The sequence below is a fragment of the Phoenix dactylifera genome, chromosome 8, assembly GCF_009389715.1.
Source record: "Phoenix dactylifera cultivar Barhee BC4 chromosome 8, palm_55x_up_171113_PBpolish2nd_filt_p, whole genome shotgun sequence".
NCBI lineage: Eukaryota > Viridiplantae > Streptophyta > Magnoliopsida > Arecales > Arecaceae > Phoenix > Phoenix dactylifera.
Window position 1 is genome coordinate 3,363,634 of NC_052399.1, and position 16,230 is coordinate 3,379,863.

At 37.1% G+C, this 16,230-nt stretch overlaps 1 non-coding gene and 1 pseudogene across 1 annotated transcript; both read left to right on the plus strand.

Annotated features, from left to right (window-relative positions):
• Positions 1-16,230, plus strand: part of LOC103720862 — a 28,131-nt pseudogene that overhangs the window by 4,823 nt on the left and 7,078 nt on the right.
• On the plus strand, positions 11,149-11,256 carry LOC120111812. Its single transcript, XR_005513207.1, has one exon. It is a non-coding gene; the product is annotated as a small nucleolar RNA R71 (small nucleolar RNA).

Sequence of the window (16,230 nt, forward strand, 5' to 3'; positions counted from 1 at the left end):
GCCAATGAATTCACTAGCATAGAGATCATGGATCAAACTTAATGGCATGTTAGTTGGGTTATGCCTTATAGGTAGGAGGAAATTTAAGCATGCATAAAGTGAAAACTGAGCTGCAAAAGCATTAATTTCTGCAGGACATTTGAGTTGATTTGTATTTATAACTTCTTAGTCTAAATTTTACAATCTTGCTATGCCTTTTATCTAAGAGCTGGGGTGGTGGTTGTTGTTGTTGTTATTCAACAATGAAAATTGCACAGACATATTTCTGATCCAATCTCTTATGCTTGATTCATGGAGTCACAATAAGGAACTAAAAAATAGTTTATATTTTAAAGGAAAGAATCTGGTGCATGAGCTCATTTTTTTAAAGAATATTCTCTATGATGGAGCAATGGAGATTGGCAATGCTGAAGAGAAATTTTATCAACTTTGCCCAACTATTATAGAATCTGGCAAATTAAAGAGGGGAAGGCCAAGGAACTGGAAATAAATTTTATTAAGAAGAATTGAGAAAGTTTAGACACAATTTGGAAGGTGAGAAGCCATAGGGAACATGAGGATTTATATTTTGTTCTTTTGACATTTGTTCAAATGTATAATGAAGACCCCAATGTTGGATTTTTGACATGTAAGTCTTTCAATTGAGATTTATGAGATGATTATAATAGCTCCATTAGCGTTGAGGAAGTTTCAAAAGATGGTTCTTTTCGATGAAATTGAGTATGTTCATTTGAATCTTTCAGTAACTAATTGTTACGTAAAATCAATGGATGCATTGTGGACGTTGAAAGACAGATCCCCAATTTCATTTTTGAGGTTGAAGCATGCCTGGGTAATTAGACTCTTATCTGCATTCATGGAGAAAACAGTGGTCAGCTGGGTATCCAATCCGGAGGCTCAGGCTATCAATACTCATTAATTGCTGTCTGATGTTTGGTGGATCTCTGCCATATTTGATTCTTTTGAGGCCACCCCATATCTATCGATTATCCAATGCTGGCACTGATTGGGTTGCTACTTATGTGGTCAACCATTCGGGCTATTCTGTTCCATACAAGTGTTGACATTAGTTTCTTATTTTGTTAATTTCTAGTGATAGAAAAAATTATTCCTTTTCAGGTCTTTACTGCAGAATATTCGCTGATATGTAAAATTTTCGAGTACAAAAAGCCTTACATATGCTTCATGGATGGTGTGACTATGGGCTTTGGAATTGGTTTGTCTGGCCATGGTCGATACCGGGTTATCACTGAGGTATAAGTTTTCCTAGTGTTCTGATGTTGCTGATGGACATCAATGAATTTTATTATATCTGATAGCATTTTTGGCTTTTTTTTGTACTATTCTGGTACTTTATCTGATTTTGTCCATGCCAGAGGACTCTTCTAGCCATGCCAGAAAATGGAATTAGCTTGTTCCCAGATGCTGGATTTGCTTATATTGCTGCGCAGGGTCCAGGAGAAGGGGCAGTTGGTATGGCCTTGATATTCTGAAGCATGCATCACATGTAGCTAATTTGATACTCCATCTTTCTGAAAATCTTCAGACTTCTTTTTAATGTCTATGTTTCATGAACGTGCGTATAGTGTTGGATATGGCTTTGAGGCCAAATGTTGGGTCCTCATAGGTATATGTGGTCACGCACATGTCGGGCGTGCATACTTCTGTATAAAGGGCCGGGTAAAATAGGTATCTCCATTATGTGAATATGGCAACTCCTAAATGCCATAATTTTGCAAATGTACCTCTTTCTCTTTCTCTACCTTGATTAGAGTTTCCTTCTTTTTTTGCTGATATTCTTATCTTGTAAGCACATTTAAGATTTGGATAATTATTTTTGTTAGAATTTTATAATGTTGATCTTGTGCAATATATTATATTGGATGTTTAGTTCTTTTGAATATCTTTTCTTCACTTATTGGAATTTTTGATGTTTCCATTGGTTTCCTGCTATATCATTTTATGTGGAGCCATAACCAAATGCATAACCATAACCAATAGGTTTCCCTATTTAACTTCAATTTTCATAGTATGATTTGCACAATTTTGTCACATCAGTTATTAGCTTATATGGCTAGTACAAGAGCTGTAATTTCGATGTTCTTGCTGTATCATTTTGGGAGGTCTTTTTTATTACTTTTTTCCCCTAAAAATCAGTATGGAATGACTTGACCTTCTTTGAAATGTTCTCCTTTTTATTTTTTTATTTATTATGTTTTCCTTTTGATCTAGTTTTGCAAAACTTCACTTTCGAAGTGATGCAATATAACACTTTATGCTGGATGGAGCTTCACTTGTTGATTTGGTTTGTCCAAATATCAATCTTATTTTGTTTTATCCTAAGTGGATTACCTAGACCACTTTGAGAATTTTAGGTTGCATGATAGTGAGGACTTGTGTGGGTGTGTGTTTAGTCCCACATTTGTTATGTGTTAGGAAGATCTGGGGTACTTATATAGGGCCAAGGATCCAAAATAACACCTTTGGCCATCTTTTTTTAGATGAGGTTTTGTGCTATTGCAAATGGTATCAAAGCGTACCTACCCATAGTCTATGTGGACTAGGGGATGTTGCAGCACGAGCTCTTTTGAGCCGAACCATGGGCCAATCATGGTGTTTGTGATAGGATTGGATTGGATCTTTGTGATTTGACCCTTAGCCTAGAGAGGATCCAGATCTTAAACGAGGGGAGTGTGTGAAGACCTATTTTGGTGTGTATTTAAGCCCATATTAGTTGTGCATTGGGTACTTATATAGGGCCAAGGATCCAAATAACACCTTTGGCTAGCCTTTTGGGTGAGGTGTTGGATTGTTACAATGATATTTTTTTAGATAAAGAAAAGTATTTGTGATGTTGGAGGCATTTGTGATCTGATTGTTCATAGCATGGAGGCTGGTGGAACTACTGGGCTTGTTCTGGTTCTTAGTGAGTGGCCTTCTGCTTGAGGCAAGTCAAAGGGAACTTCATATCATCCTTTAATGTTTAATTACCCAAATTCTTTTTGAGGGCATTAATTGTGGCATGCCATTATACTCATGACAAGAATTCCTTGCCAATGGCTTGAGAAGGGCTTCTTAAAATCTTAGTAGCTATTTTAGGACATATATTGCCTTTCCTCTTGTGTTTGGACATGCCTATGATTGTGTTCTTGTTGACACCCAAATATTTTTGTCCATGGATCATAGTTTTGGTGGTAATAATATCAATTGTAATAGATAAAAAACAAGGAGGGAATGAAATATAAAAGCACACCTGGATCTAACAAGTAGGAGCTTACTTAATAGGGGATCTGCTACGATTTTAATCTTGCTCTTTTAAAAAGGGAAAATTAAATGTAGAATACCCAAGTATAGGGTGTAGCAAAGTAATATTCTCGGTGAGTCCGAGATCGAATCCATAGGGATTTGACAGTGAACAAAAACTAAAGGCTAAATAATATTCAGATTGACAAAATATAACTAAGGCATTAGGATTCAGCCTAGCACTTAATCATGCTTTTCTTAAATCATCTATTAATCATAATAAAATAGATTTAGTTTTATGGGCAGCATTACAGTAATTCTATTCTAACTACAGGGATTTCTAAGCATCTGTTATACCCGGGGGAAATAACAAATCAAAGAAAATATATAAGTTTGAAATAATTTCTATCAATCTACTGCACCATAAATCAAATCAAAAATATTAAAATCCAATTGATGATTAAAGGAAATACATGAAGAAAATGCTAGGCTTTTCCCTAGCCTTACCAAAAAAAGATTTAGCTATCCATATGAGATGCAAGCATTTTTATAAAAGGGATTAGCATAGAATAAATAAAATAAAACATAAATCCCCTTTTTTTTTTTCTTTCTTCTCTTAAGAAAACAGAGTGCTCTGTTTTCTTTCTTTTCTTTTTTCTTTTCTCCTCCCGATGCTTCTCCTCCTTCTCTCGCCCGGCTGAGAAGACGGATCGGAAGAGGAGTTGAGATTTTTGCTTGCTGGTTCCCTTGGCCTCTTCCTCCTTCGTCGCATGGCCGGTTGTCCTCTTCTTCTCTCTCCTCGGCTGAGAAAAATCGGAAGAAGGACTGCGGTTGTTTGGGAGACCTCTGGTTTCCTTCTTCCGTCCCTCGCTCCGTGTCCTCCTCCTCCCTTCTTTGGCTCCGTCCTCCCTCCCCTCATCCGTGGCCTCCCTCTGGTTCCTTTATAGACACCTTCAGCGTGTTGAAGGTGTGGGCTGGAAGATGAAAGGACGCTGGAAAGATCGCGTTGCAAATGGATGGAGGCACGCTGGCTGAAACGGCCCGGAAAGGAAGTGAAAATGTGGGATGAAATGAATGTCTGAATGCGTGGAGATGAATGGTTCTGCTGCTGGAAAGGTCAGGAACGGATTGGGGAGCGTGGAACGCGGAGGTGATCGGCTGATGGCTTGAAGCGGACGGTTGGCTTCGGAGATGATCCGGTTGCTGTGATGCTTCTGCTGCTGGGATGGTTCCGCTGGAACATGTGGATTTTGTTCTCGAAAACAGGGGAGACGCGAAAGGGCACTGGAAGATCACCTCAATCCCGGTTGCATGCTGCCACGGACGGTTGGAAACGCTGGGAAGAAATGCTTGGAGATGATGAATGCTGGGAAGCTCCTCAACAGAATGCGTGCTCCGACGGATGGGAAGTTTGCTGAGGGCGGGATGTAGGGAAATCACTTGCTTCAGCCTGTTGACGTGGATGCATGGGAATTTTAGGTTAGGAACCGTTGGATCGCCTCATCACGGATGCTGGAAATTTGTTGAGCTTGGGCTGCCGGGCATTGGGCTCAAACCCAGCATTATTGGGTCTTTTAAAATTACTTGCACCAAACACAAATAAAATATTAATTAATCAATTTTATTAATAAAAATTAGCTATAATATTAATTAAGATAGTATGAAAATTTTACTTTTGTACTCTCATCACACCCCCCAACTAGCTTATTGCTAGTCTCTAGCAATTTAGTGTGAAAATGATAAAATGAGGGTACAAAAGTATTGTTTATTAATATATATCAATATGCATGAATTAAAATAAATACTCACTTTCCGTAGAGCATTACGATTGCACTTAGCACGTGCAACAAGCCGTTAAATCCCTAGGTTACCCTAGTGGACGAGTGTTGTCTCGTGAGGGTTTGCAGTGATGATACCCCACAACATCATTTTAAAAGATACTCTAAAGACATAGCAACCCTTAAGGCAAATGTTAAATGTGACCGTCTCAGAATACCTATACCTCCACCACAATTAGGTACCGGCTTGAGTTCTAGGTGCACTACTCAAATTCACAAGTATTAACTACCATTTGTTAGCTCCCGACCCACTAAATTGTCCCGAATATCACATGTTATTTGTCCAGAATGGTTCGCATATAAAAATGAAGCTATCAATCCCAACTAGACATCCCAGGTACATAGAGTTCTAAAACAATGGAGTCAAACCAGTCATCCCACATGTCCTTGGTTTTAGTTTAACTAACCCACTCATGTTTAAAATATTTTTGCCTGCTTTTTTTTTTTTGCACATGACTACAACAGTCCAACTCCATTAGGCTCTAGTAAGGTCCATGTAGCGAGCTTTGGTCAATGACTCTTGATCCAGTTGGCTCAAGGCATTAGGTGAAACACCCCTCAGACTTAATTACTCGAACCAGACTACGCCACGAGGCCAGACTAGTCACTTATTTCAGTCTTTTCACCTTTTTACGTGAACACTCGCTACTTTGTAGGCAAGAGGCCCGGTTACTCAGTGAAGACAACCCTCTTTTTTTTTTAATGTATAATGTGACTGTATTGTGACTATAGGTCAACCAAAGTCAGAAAATAAAGCACCCAGGTGATCTAGCCGGAAATTTTAAAACTCTATCTTTATGTGAAAACCAATTCATAAACTTTAGGACAAGGACACTCGTACTTCTCTTGCGAATAAAGTCAACAAACAAATAGGTAACACAAGTGAACTCCTGAGGCTTTCTTATTGTCCATTGAATACTTGTGTAGAGATCTAATAATTTATTATTACTATTATTTATTATTATATTTATTATTTTATTTTTTTATTATATATATATATTTTATTTTTATTTTTATTTTTTAATAGATTTTTCTTTTAAATAATAATAATTTTTTTTGGAAATATATGACAATTGGTATGATATATAAAAAATACAGTAATCTCTCCCCCCAACTTAAATTCAACATTGTCCCCAATGTTGCAACATGAATGCATGAAATATGGTATTAATGATTGTACGAAGGATAATAAGGCTGAAGGTTAGAATTTACCTGATAGAATGACTGCACACTGTTGTTGCTCTCCAATTATCATACTAACAGAAAATGAAAGAAAGATAAATTATGATACAAACAGAGGATCTCTAGCAGATATAGAGATCAATCCTGATAAACAGGATCTCCCAGATTGGTCGATTCAACCTCTAGGGTAAAGTTGTCCAAAAATAACTTCAAACGTTGGCCATTTACTTTGAAAATATTACCGGTGTTTGGATTTTCTATCTCAACGGTTCCATACGGATAAACAGTTTTAACTATAAATGGGGCCGGTCTACCTAGATCTCAATTTTTCTGGAAATAAATGAAGTCTTGAATTATACAATAGAACTTTCTGGGAAGGTTCAAATGTTTTCCTTATAATATTTCTATCATGAAAGACTTTTCATTTTGTTCTTATAAATTCGAGCATTCTCATATGCTTCATTCCTTATTTCCTCTAGTTTATTAAGTTGAAGTTTGCGTAGTGAACTAGCCTTATCCATATCAAAATTAAATTTCTTAATAGCCCAGTAGGCCCTATGCTCCAATTCCACAGGCAAGTGACACAGTTTACCAAAAATAAGACGGTACGGAGACATACCAATCGGGCTTTTAAAAGCAGTACGATAAGCCCAGAGTGCATCAGTTAAACGCAAAGACCAGTCTTTGCGATTTGGGTTAACCGTTTTTTCAGAATATTCTTAATTGATCGATTGGATACTTCAACTTGTCCACTTGTTTGTGGATGATAAGGGGTGGCGACTTTATGGGTGATCCATATTTTCGCATTAAAGCCTCAAAAGGCTTATTACAGAAGTGTGAACCCCCATCACTGATGATGGCTCGAGGCGTTCCAAATCTGGAAGGAATGTTTTCTTTTAAAAATTTTAAAACAGTTTTATGGTCATTATGCTTGCAAGGAATTGCCTCAATCCATTTGGAGACATAATCTACAGCTACTAAGATGTACAAATTTCCGAATGAAGGAGGAAATGGACCCATAAAATCTATTCCCCAACAATCAAATATTTCGATAATTAAAATTGGGTTGAGGGGCATCATATTCCTACGAGTTATCCCACCTAACTTTTGACAACGCTCGCAAGCTTTGCAAAAGTTATGAAAATCTTTGAATAAGGTGGGCCAATAGAAACCGCACTGTAAAATTTTTGTAGCCATTTTCTTAGTAGAGAAATGACCACCGCAAGCTTCAGAATGACAAAAGGAAATGACATTAATAAATTCGTCATTAGGTACACATCTCCTAATAATTTGGTCTGGGCAGTATTTGAAAAGATAAGGATCATCCCAGAAGAAATTTTTTATTTCGGTCAGAAAGTTTCTTTTGTCCTGTTTATTCTAATGAATCGGGAGTTCACCCGTGACAAGAAAATTTGCAATGTCTGCAAACCAGGGTGACGACGTGATCTCAAAGAGTTGCTCATCAGGGAAAGTGTCTCTTATGGGTGAATTGTCTACGGAATCTGAAAGAGTGAGACGGGACAAGTGATCAGCTACTACGTTCTCTACCCCCTTTTTATCTCTTATTTCTAGAAAAAATTCTTGGAGCAGAAGGATCCACCTAAGCAAACCGCGCCTTAGCATCCTTTTTCGAAAGAGGTACTTAAGGGCAGCGTGGTCAGTGTAGATAATGATTTTGGATCCAATCAAGTAAGACCTAAATTTATCTAGTGCAAATACTACGGCGAGTAGTTCCTTTTCCGTAGTGGTGTAATTCATTGTGCACTATTTAAAGCCTTACTTGCATAGTAAATAACATAAGGCTTCCTTTCTTTTCATTGCCCTAAAACTACCCAACTGCATATTCACTAGCATCACACATGATTTCAAAAGGAAGCGACCAGTCGGGTGGTTGCATGATGGGAGCAGAGGTCAGTAAGCTTTTAAGTTTATCAAAAGCTTTTTGGCATTCTTCAGACCACACAAATTGGGTTTTCTTTTGAAGGAGATTACATAAGGGTTTAGATATTGAGCTAAAATCTTTAATAAATCTCCTATAAAATCCTGCATGACCCAAAAATGAGCGTATATCTTTGATAGTTTTTGGGTTGGGTAAGTTAGCAATTAAGTCAATTTTAGCCTTGTCTACTTCAATTCCTTCAGATGAAATGACGTGCCCGAGAACAATTCCCCTAGTTACCATGAAATGGCACTTTTCCCAGTTTAAGATTAGATTCTTCTCCTCACACCGAATTAAGACTAGCCTTAAATGGTCCACACAGTTTTCAAAAGAGGAGCCGAAACTGAAAAAATCATCCATGAAGACTTCCAAAAAACGCTCAACCATGTCAGAGAAAAATACTGAGCATGCATCTTTGGAAGGTTGCAGGAGCATTACATAATCCAAAAGGCATTCTCTTGTAAGCAAATGTGCCAAAAGGACATGTAAAAGTGGTCTTTTCCTGATCTTCAGGATCAATTGCAATTTGGTTATAACCGGAATAGCCATCTAGGAAGCAATAAAATTTATGACCTGCCAACCTTTCTAAGATTTGATCAATAAAAGGTAGAGGAAAGTGATCCTTCCTTGTGACAGAATTAAGTTTTCTATAGTCAATGCATACATGCCAACTAGTGGGGACCCTAGTTGGAACTAATTCATTATTGGCATTTTTGACTACAGTAACACCAGATTTTTTCGGGACCACTTGGGTTGGACTTACCCATTTACTATCTGAAATTGGGTAGATCATACCCGCATCCAGAAGTTTCAGAACTTCTGCCCTAACCACATCCTTCATGTTTGGGTTTAATCGACGTTGAGGTTGACGAGAAGGTTTGGCATCAGCTTCTAGGTGGATTCTATGAGTGCAAATTGAGGGACTAATTCCCTTGATATCAGCAATTGTCCACCCTATTGCTCCTTTATGCTCTTTGAGAATTTCTAATAATTTTAGTTTTTGACTTTGTTCGAGTTTGGGATGATATGATCACAGGAAAAGTCTCTTCTTGACCAAGGTATGCGTACTTGAGCTCAGATGGCAAAGGTTTTAGCTCAAGTTTAGGTGCTTGAACACTAGATGGTAGAGGACTATTGTTGCGTGTGGGCAATTCTTCAAAACGAGATTTCCACCTATCTGTATCCAACAAAGGAGCTGAATCTAATATAGCACTGATTTCTCTAAAGTTTTGGTTGATATCTATATTTCTGAAATGAGTTAGGCATGTTTCTAAAGGATCAAAAGAAAGAGATGGGACAAGAGCATCTTCTACAATGGAGTCGTCAGATTAACTCCATGAATCTCATCATTTTCGTTGTCATTATCGGGTTGTTTGCAAATGTTAAATATATTAAAATCTATAGTCAATTCCCGAATGACATTTTCATTATTCCATTTCGACAGTTGATCAAAGCATTGGAAGTAGCTAGAAATGGGCGGCCTAGAATGACAGGTATTGGAGTGGTACAATTCATGACAGGCTGGGTATCTAATACTATGAAGTCGACTGAAAATAGAATTTATTAATTTGGACAAGTACATCCTCGACTACTCCTCTTGGTATCTTTATAGATCGATCGGCAAGTTGGAGAGTAACCTTGGTGGGTTTTAGTTCACCAAGTCCTAATTGTTCATAAACTGAATAGGGCAGTAAGTTAACACTTGCACCTAAATCCAGAAGGGCTCGTTGTATCTGAAGTTTCCTATGATGCAAGATATGGTAGGACAACCAGGATCTCTATATTTAGGTGGGGTGTTGTGTTTGAGAATAGCACTCACCTGTGCAGTTAGAAAAGCTTTCTTTTGTACGTAAAGCTTTCGCTTTATGGTACAAAGATCTTTTAAAAATTTGGCATAAGATGGGATCTGCTTAATGGCATCTAATAAGGAATATTAATCTTTACTTGTTTAAAGATTTCCAGAATTTCTTGGTCAGGTATTCCCTTTTTAGCTGCCAAGCAAGCGCTGAGGGAATGGACAACTATCTTGTGATGGGGTATTGGATCATCTTGTTCATTATCATCTTCATCCTTCTTTTCAATAGATTTTTCATGTTTGTCATCTTTTATCGGAATTTCTTTGTTAATTATTTTTTCCGCTACGAAGGGTTGTGACAGACTTAACTTATTCAAATTTAGGTTGGGATGAACTTGTTTCATGGACCTCATATTGACCCTTTGGGTTTAGATTGAGGTTGGGCTGGAAATGTCCCTTTTTCCCCTAACATTGAGTTGAGCCTCAATTCTACCTACAGAATTTTTAAGTTCTTGGAGTGATTGCATTGTATTCTGATTTATTTGAGTCTGCCCTTGCATGAAGGTTTGCAAAGTATCTTCAAGGGATTTCCTATGTGGTGGCACATAAGGAGTAGGAACAGAATTTCTTGAGATTCATTGGCAGTGGGTCCATGTCTCCAACTAAAGTTAGGATGGTTTCGCCAATTAGGATTATATGTTTCTGGAAATGGTCTTTTATAAGTATTGGTGAAATTTGCTTGATCATGTAACACTTCTTGAAAAGCAGGGATTGTAGGACAATCCTTGGTCCCATGTGCATTACTCTCGCAAATTCCACATATACTTTCAACAATAGTTTGTGCTTTTCCTAAATTGGCCTTGCTTAATTCCATGGCTTCAACCTTCCTAGTCAGATTAGCAATTTTTACATTGACATCATTATCATCTTTAATAAGATATATTCCTCCTTTTGCATTAGGTGCTATTTTAGATTTTTCATTTTTATCTGTTGTATCCCAAGCTTGTGCATTTTCTGCTAAAAGATCAAAATAATCCCAGGCTTCATTTGGTTCCTTACTCATGAATTCACTGTTACACATCATTTCTACAAATTGTCTCATATTGGAGGACAAACCATCATAAAAGAAACTAATGACCCTCCAAATTTCATATCCATGATGTGGGCAAGCAAGCTGAAGGTCCTTAAATCTTTCCCAACACTGAAAAAATGTTCTTACCATCTTTTTGTGTGAAGTTCATGATATTTCTTCTAAGTGTGTTTGTTTTATGTGTTGGGAAGAATTTCTTTAAAAATTCTCTTGTCATTTCTTGCCAGGTAGCTATGGTCCTAGGCCTTAAGGAGTGTAACCATGACTTAGCTTTTTCTTTTAAAGAAAAAGGAAATAACTTAAGTTTAACTACCTCTTTAGTGACATCATTGAAATGAAGTGTTGAACACACTTCATCAAATTCTTTCAGATGCAAATAGGGACTTTCAGAATCAAGTCCGTGAAACTTTGGGAGTAATTGGATTATTCCTGGTTTCATATCAAAAGCTCCCGCAGCAGTAGGAATAACCATACAGGATGGGGTACTGGTCCTAGTGGGTTGTAGATAATCATGAAGCGTTCTAATAGGTAAGTCATCTTGAAATTTATTATCTCCCTGATTACTACCATTATCTTTCATTTGATTATTTGAATTTTGAACAATTAAATTTTTATCTCTTGGTTCAACTCGAAATAATCTATTCGTTTTATCTCTCTCCCACAACAGCATATACTGAAATTTTATTATTATTTTTTATTTTTTATTATTATTTATTTATTTTATTTTATTTTTTGGGTTAGTACAAGTACCACCTAAAGAGATCTAAACAAATACCCTAACAAAAAATAATAATAATAATAATAATTAAAATTAAACATGCATTAAAACATCATCCAACAATTTCTAATGTTTTTCTAAAAATTCTAGACAGCTCCTAACTGGTTTGAAGAGAATACTTAAGCCTCCAATCCGATCTAGTAACCTTAGTCGACCAGGTAAGCTCCCAGGTAAGTGGAGGGGTCACGATGCGTGTAGCAAAGGTCCCACTTAAAACCCACTTTCCTCGAACAGAAACTGTCTTCCTTCAATCACTTAGAGGGACAAAGCTTACCTAGACGTCGACCTGGGCCATAGAGCGAAATTGGTGCAACTTTCAGTGGTCTTCGTCCTATTGAGCTCGAATATCCTTAGGGGCCAATGTCTAGTTGATTTTAATTAGGCTTAGGATATTTATGTACTGGGATGATTTTTGGGCTAAGGACGAGTGATGAAATCCCGACCTTATCTTTTTAATGGGTTCAGCCCTTAGATTATTTTATGCAAATACTTTATACTATATGCAACAATCAAGAAGATTTTTAACATTTTATGTCATGACATTAAATTGCATTTGAATAGTTGATCAAGCAAACTAGCTAAATTTTTTTTTTATTTTTAATTTATTATTATTATTATTATTTTAATTAATAATTTTTTTAATTAATTTTTTTTAAACAAGAGTAAAATTCTAATCTAGGAAAAATAGAACTAGTATGAACAAAACAGGAAAATTAATTTAAATACTCACGGCCGGAGTTCGTTCACTCCGGAAATCCAAAAATTTGATCTTGATCTTCCTCGTTACTGGTCCCGCTTTTTGTCGTCCTTGAATCTGTAAAGATTTGAAATTTCAGCCGTGTTAAAAATAAAGAAAAATTGAAGAACTAGAAATTAAAAATTAAAATTTGCAGCCTTGTTCTCGTTCGCACGTTGCAAATCCCCGGCAACGGCGCCAAAAACTTGCTACGATTTTAATCTTGCTCTTTTAAAAAGGGAAATTAAATGTAGAATACCCCAAGTATAGGGTGTAGCAAAGTAATATTCTCGGTGAGTCCGAGATCGAATCCACAGGGATTTGACAGTGAACAAAAACTAAAGGCTAAATAATATTCAGATTGACAAAAATATAACTAAGGCATTAGGATTCAGCCTAGCACTTAATCATGCTTTTCTTAAAATCATCTATTAATCATAATAAAATAGATTTAGTTTTATGGGCAGCATTACAGTAATTCTATTCTAAACTACAGGGATTTCTAAGCATCTGTTATACCCGGGAGAAATAACAAATCAAAGAAAATATATAAGTTTGAAATAATTTCTATCAATCTACTGCACCATAAATCAAATCAAAAACATTAAAATCCAATTGATGATTAAAGGAAATACATGAAGAAAATGCTAGGCTTTTTTCTAGCCTTAGCTAAAAAAGATTTAGCTATCCATATGAGATGCAAGCATTTTTATAAAAGGGATTAGCATAGAATAAATAAAATAAAACATAAATCCCTTTTTGTTTTCTTTCTTCTCTTAAGAAAACAGAGTGCTCTATTTTCTTTCTTTTCTTTTTCTTTTCTCCTCCCGATGCTTCTCCTCCTTCTCTCGCCCGGCTGAGAAGACGGATCGGAAGAGGAGTTGAGATGTTTTGCTTGCTGGTTCCCTTGGCCTCTTCCTCCTTCGTCGCACGGTCGGCTGTCCTCTTCTCCTCTCTCCCTCGGCTGAGAAAAATCGGAAGAAGGACTGCGGTTGTTTGGGAGACCTCTGGTTTCCTTCTTCCGTCCCTCGCTCCATGTCCTCCTCCTCCTCCTTTGCTCCGTCCTCCCTCCCCCTCATCTGTGGCCTCCCTCTGGTTCCTTTTATAGACACCTTCAGCGTGTTGAAGGTGTGGCTGGGAAGATGAAAGGACGCTGGAAGATCGCTGTTGCAAATGGATGGAGGACGCGGCTGAAACGCCCGGAAGGAAGTGAAAACGTGGGATGAATGAAGTCTGGAATGCGTGGAAGACGAATGGTTGCTGCTGCTGAGAGGTCACGGAACGGATGGGGAGCGTGGAACGCGGAGGTGACTCGGCTGATGGCTTGAAAGCGGACGGTTGGCTTCGGAGATGATCCGGTTGCTGTGATGCTTCTGCTGCTGGGATGGTTCTGCTGGAACATGTGGATTTTGTTCTCGAAACAGGGGAGACGGAAAGGGCACTGGAAGATCACCTCAATCCGGTTGCATGCTGCCACGGACGGTTGGAAAACGCTGGGAAGAAACGCTTGGAGATGATGAATGCTGGGAAGCTCCTCACAGATGCGTGCTCGAACGGATGGGAAGTTGTTGAGGCGGGATGTAGGGAAATCACTTGCTTCAGCCTGTTGACGTGGATGTATGGGAATTTTAGGTTAGGAACCGTTGGATCGCCTCATCACGGATGCTGGGAAATTTGTTGAGCTTGGGCTGCCGGGCATTGGGCTCAAACCCAGCATTATTGGGTCTTTTGAATTACTTGCGCTCAGACACAAATAAAATATTAATTAATCAATTTTATTAATAAAAATTAGCTATAATATTAATTAAGATAGTATGAAAATTTTACTTTTGTACTCTCATCAGGATCCATGTGGATTTATCAAGAACAAATTATGCACTAGGGCACCATTTAAAGAAAGGATAAAGAATATAGAAGATCAACAAAAGCCTGCGTAACTTGCAGTGTTGTACTTTACCAAAAACCACTACTTTGAATAGCTAAGCAAGTATATCTCCAGTTTATGCATCAAACCATCATTCTAATATTTTTAATTTGCTTCATTTTTTGTCTATGACATTGGTGACAGAGAAACTCAGTATTTGGCTATTGATTTCGCTTGCAAAAGGGTGGAGTAGGCAATGACCTGTCCAAATCATCAGTATAGACCCATCTGAAATTTGTGAAGGAAGTATGGCCCCTCTGGTTTCAATTTGTAGCATCAGCCTGATTTATATCAAAGGCTAATTGTTGCATCACTAACTTGAAGGCTGATAGGCATTGATTTCACTAATTGTTGCATCTGATGCATCACTGATAGGCAAATTGTTGTTCATGAGGGAAGATACTGTATTTTGTTCCTCTTAAAGGCTGGGCAGTGTTACAATGTGTTAGGAATTAAGGGCATTCAAAGTGTACTGCCCCTTCTTGTATGGACCTTGCTAGCTTCCTGCGCCTTTTTTTTATACATAAGCTCCAGCATGTGCACCATATTTTATTAGACTGAGTAGATGTTGCAGATGACTTCCCATTCAGTTTGTACAACCTGATTAAAAGTATCATTTTCATATTTTGAAAAACATACCTTTAATTATCCTGTTTGGACTTTGGGTTGTCAGCATCTTTACTTTGTACACTTTCATTCTTCTAGACTGAATTCACCTGTTAAAAAAATTCACTTTCATTCTTTTAGACTGAATTTATCTTTAAAAATTTCCTCTGCATACGCTAAATGTTAGGGTCTCAATGTTACAAGAACTTCGGCAAATATAAATGATGATTTATCTGTCCAGGAACTGTCAATTATCATATATTACTGCTGATCACTAACTTTCTGTAAATACCACTTCTTTTATTTGAGTTTGGCAGAAATGTCTCCTTGTGTATATCCAGTGTTCACGGAATGCTGACAAGTGCTTGATTATTTTTTTTGTTTGACTTTCTTCCACTGTTATTCCAAATTTGATCATCCAACCAGGCATCTTTGTATTATCATTTGTTTTTAATTATATATTCTAGCCACATATATTCTACTATGTATACAATAAATAATTAGCCTATTAATTCATTTTAGATGGAAACTGACTTGAAAGATTTAAGGATTATTCCTGATCAAATTTTAATTTGTTATGGAGGTTTGTTTATCCAATTTCCTTTTCCTTCTTTAACTGTAATTTTGTTACAGGTGCTTACCTTGGAATGACTGGAAAGAGAATTTCATCTCCTGCTGATGCGCTATATATAGGTCTTGGAACTCATTATGTCCCATCTGGAAGCTTGGTCTCACTCAAGGAAGCTCTTTTAAGTTTTGACTAGTATGTCTCTGGTTATTATTTAATATGTAATTTGTATTTGCTTTTGAGTAAGTAACTATTATACATAACCATTGAATATCTTGAAAAGAGTGTATCCTTTGTCTTAACTTTTTTGTAGTGATTGCATTTAAGATAGCCTTTTGGAAATGTAAGTAGTGCAATCAGTTTTGTCAAGATTTAGCATGGTTGCTTTCACTTGTCTTCTGCTTGGAGAAAGTTACTCGATCATTGTATTAATTTGACTTCACTAAAAGAAAGCATGGCTTAAAAAAGATAAATGCTATTTGTCTTATGGACATCGTATTCTAGTATTCCTGTACGGTTTAAAAATATTTT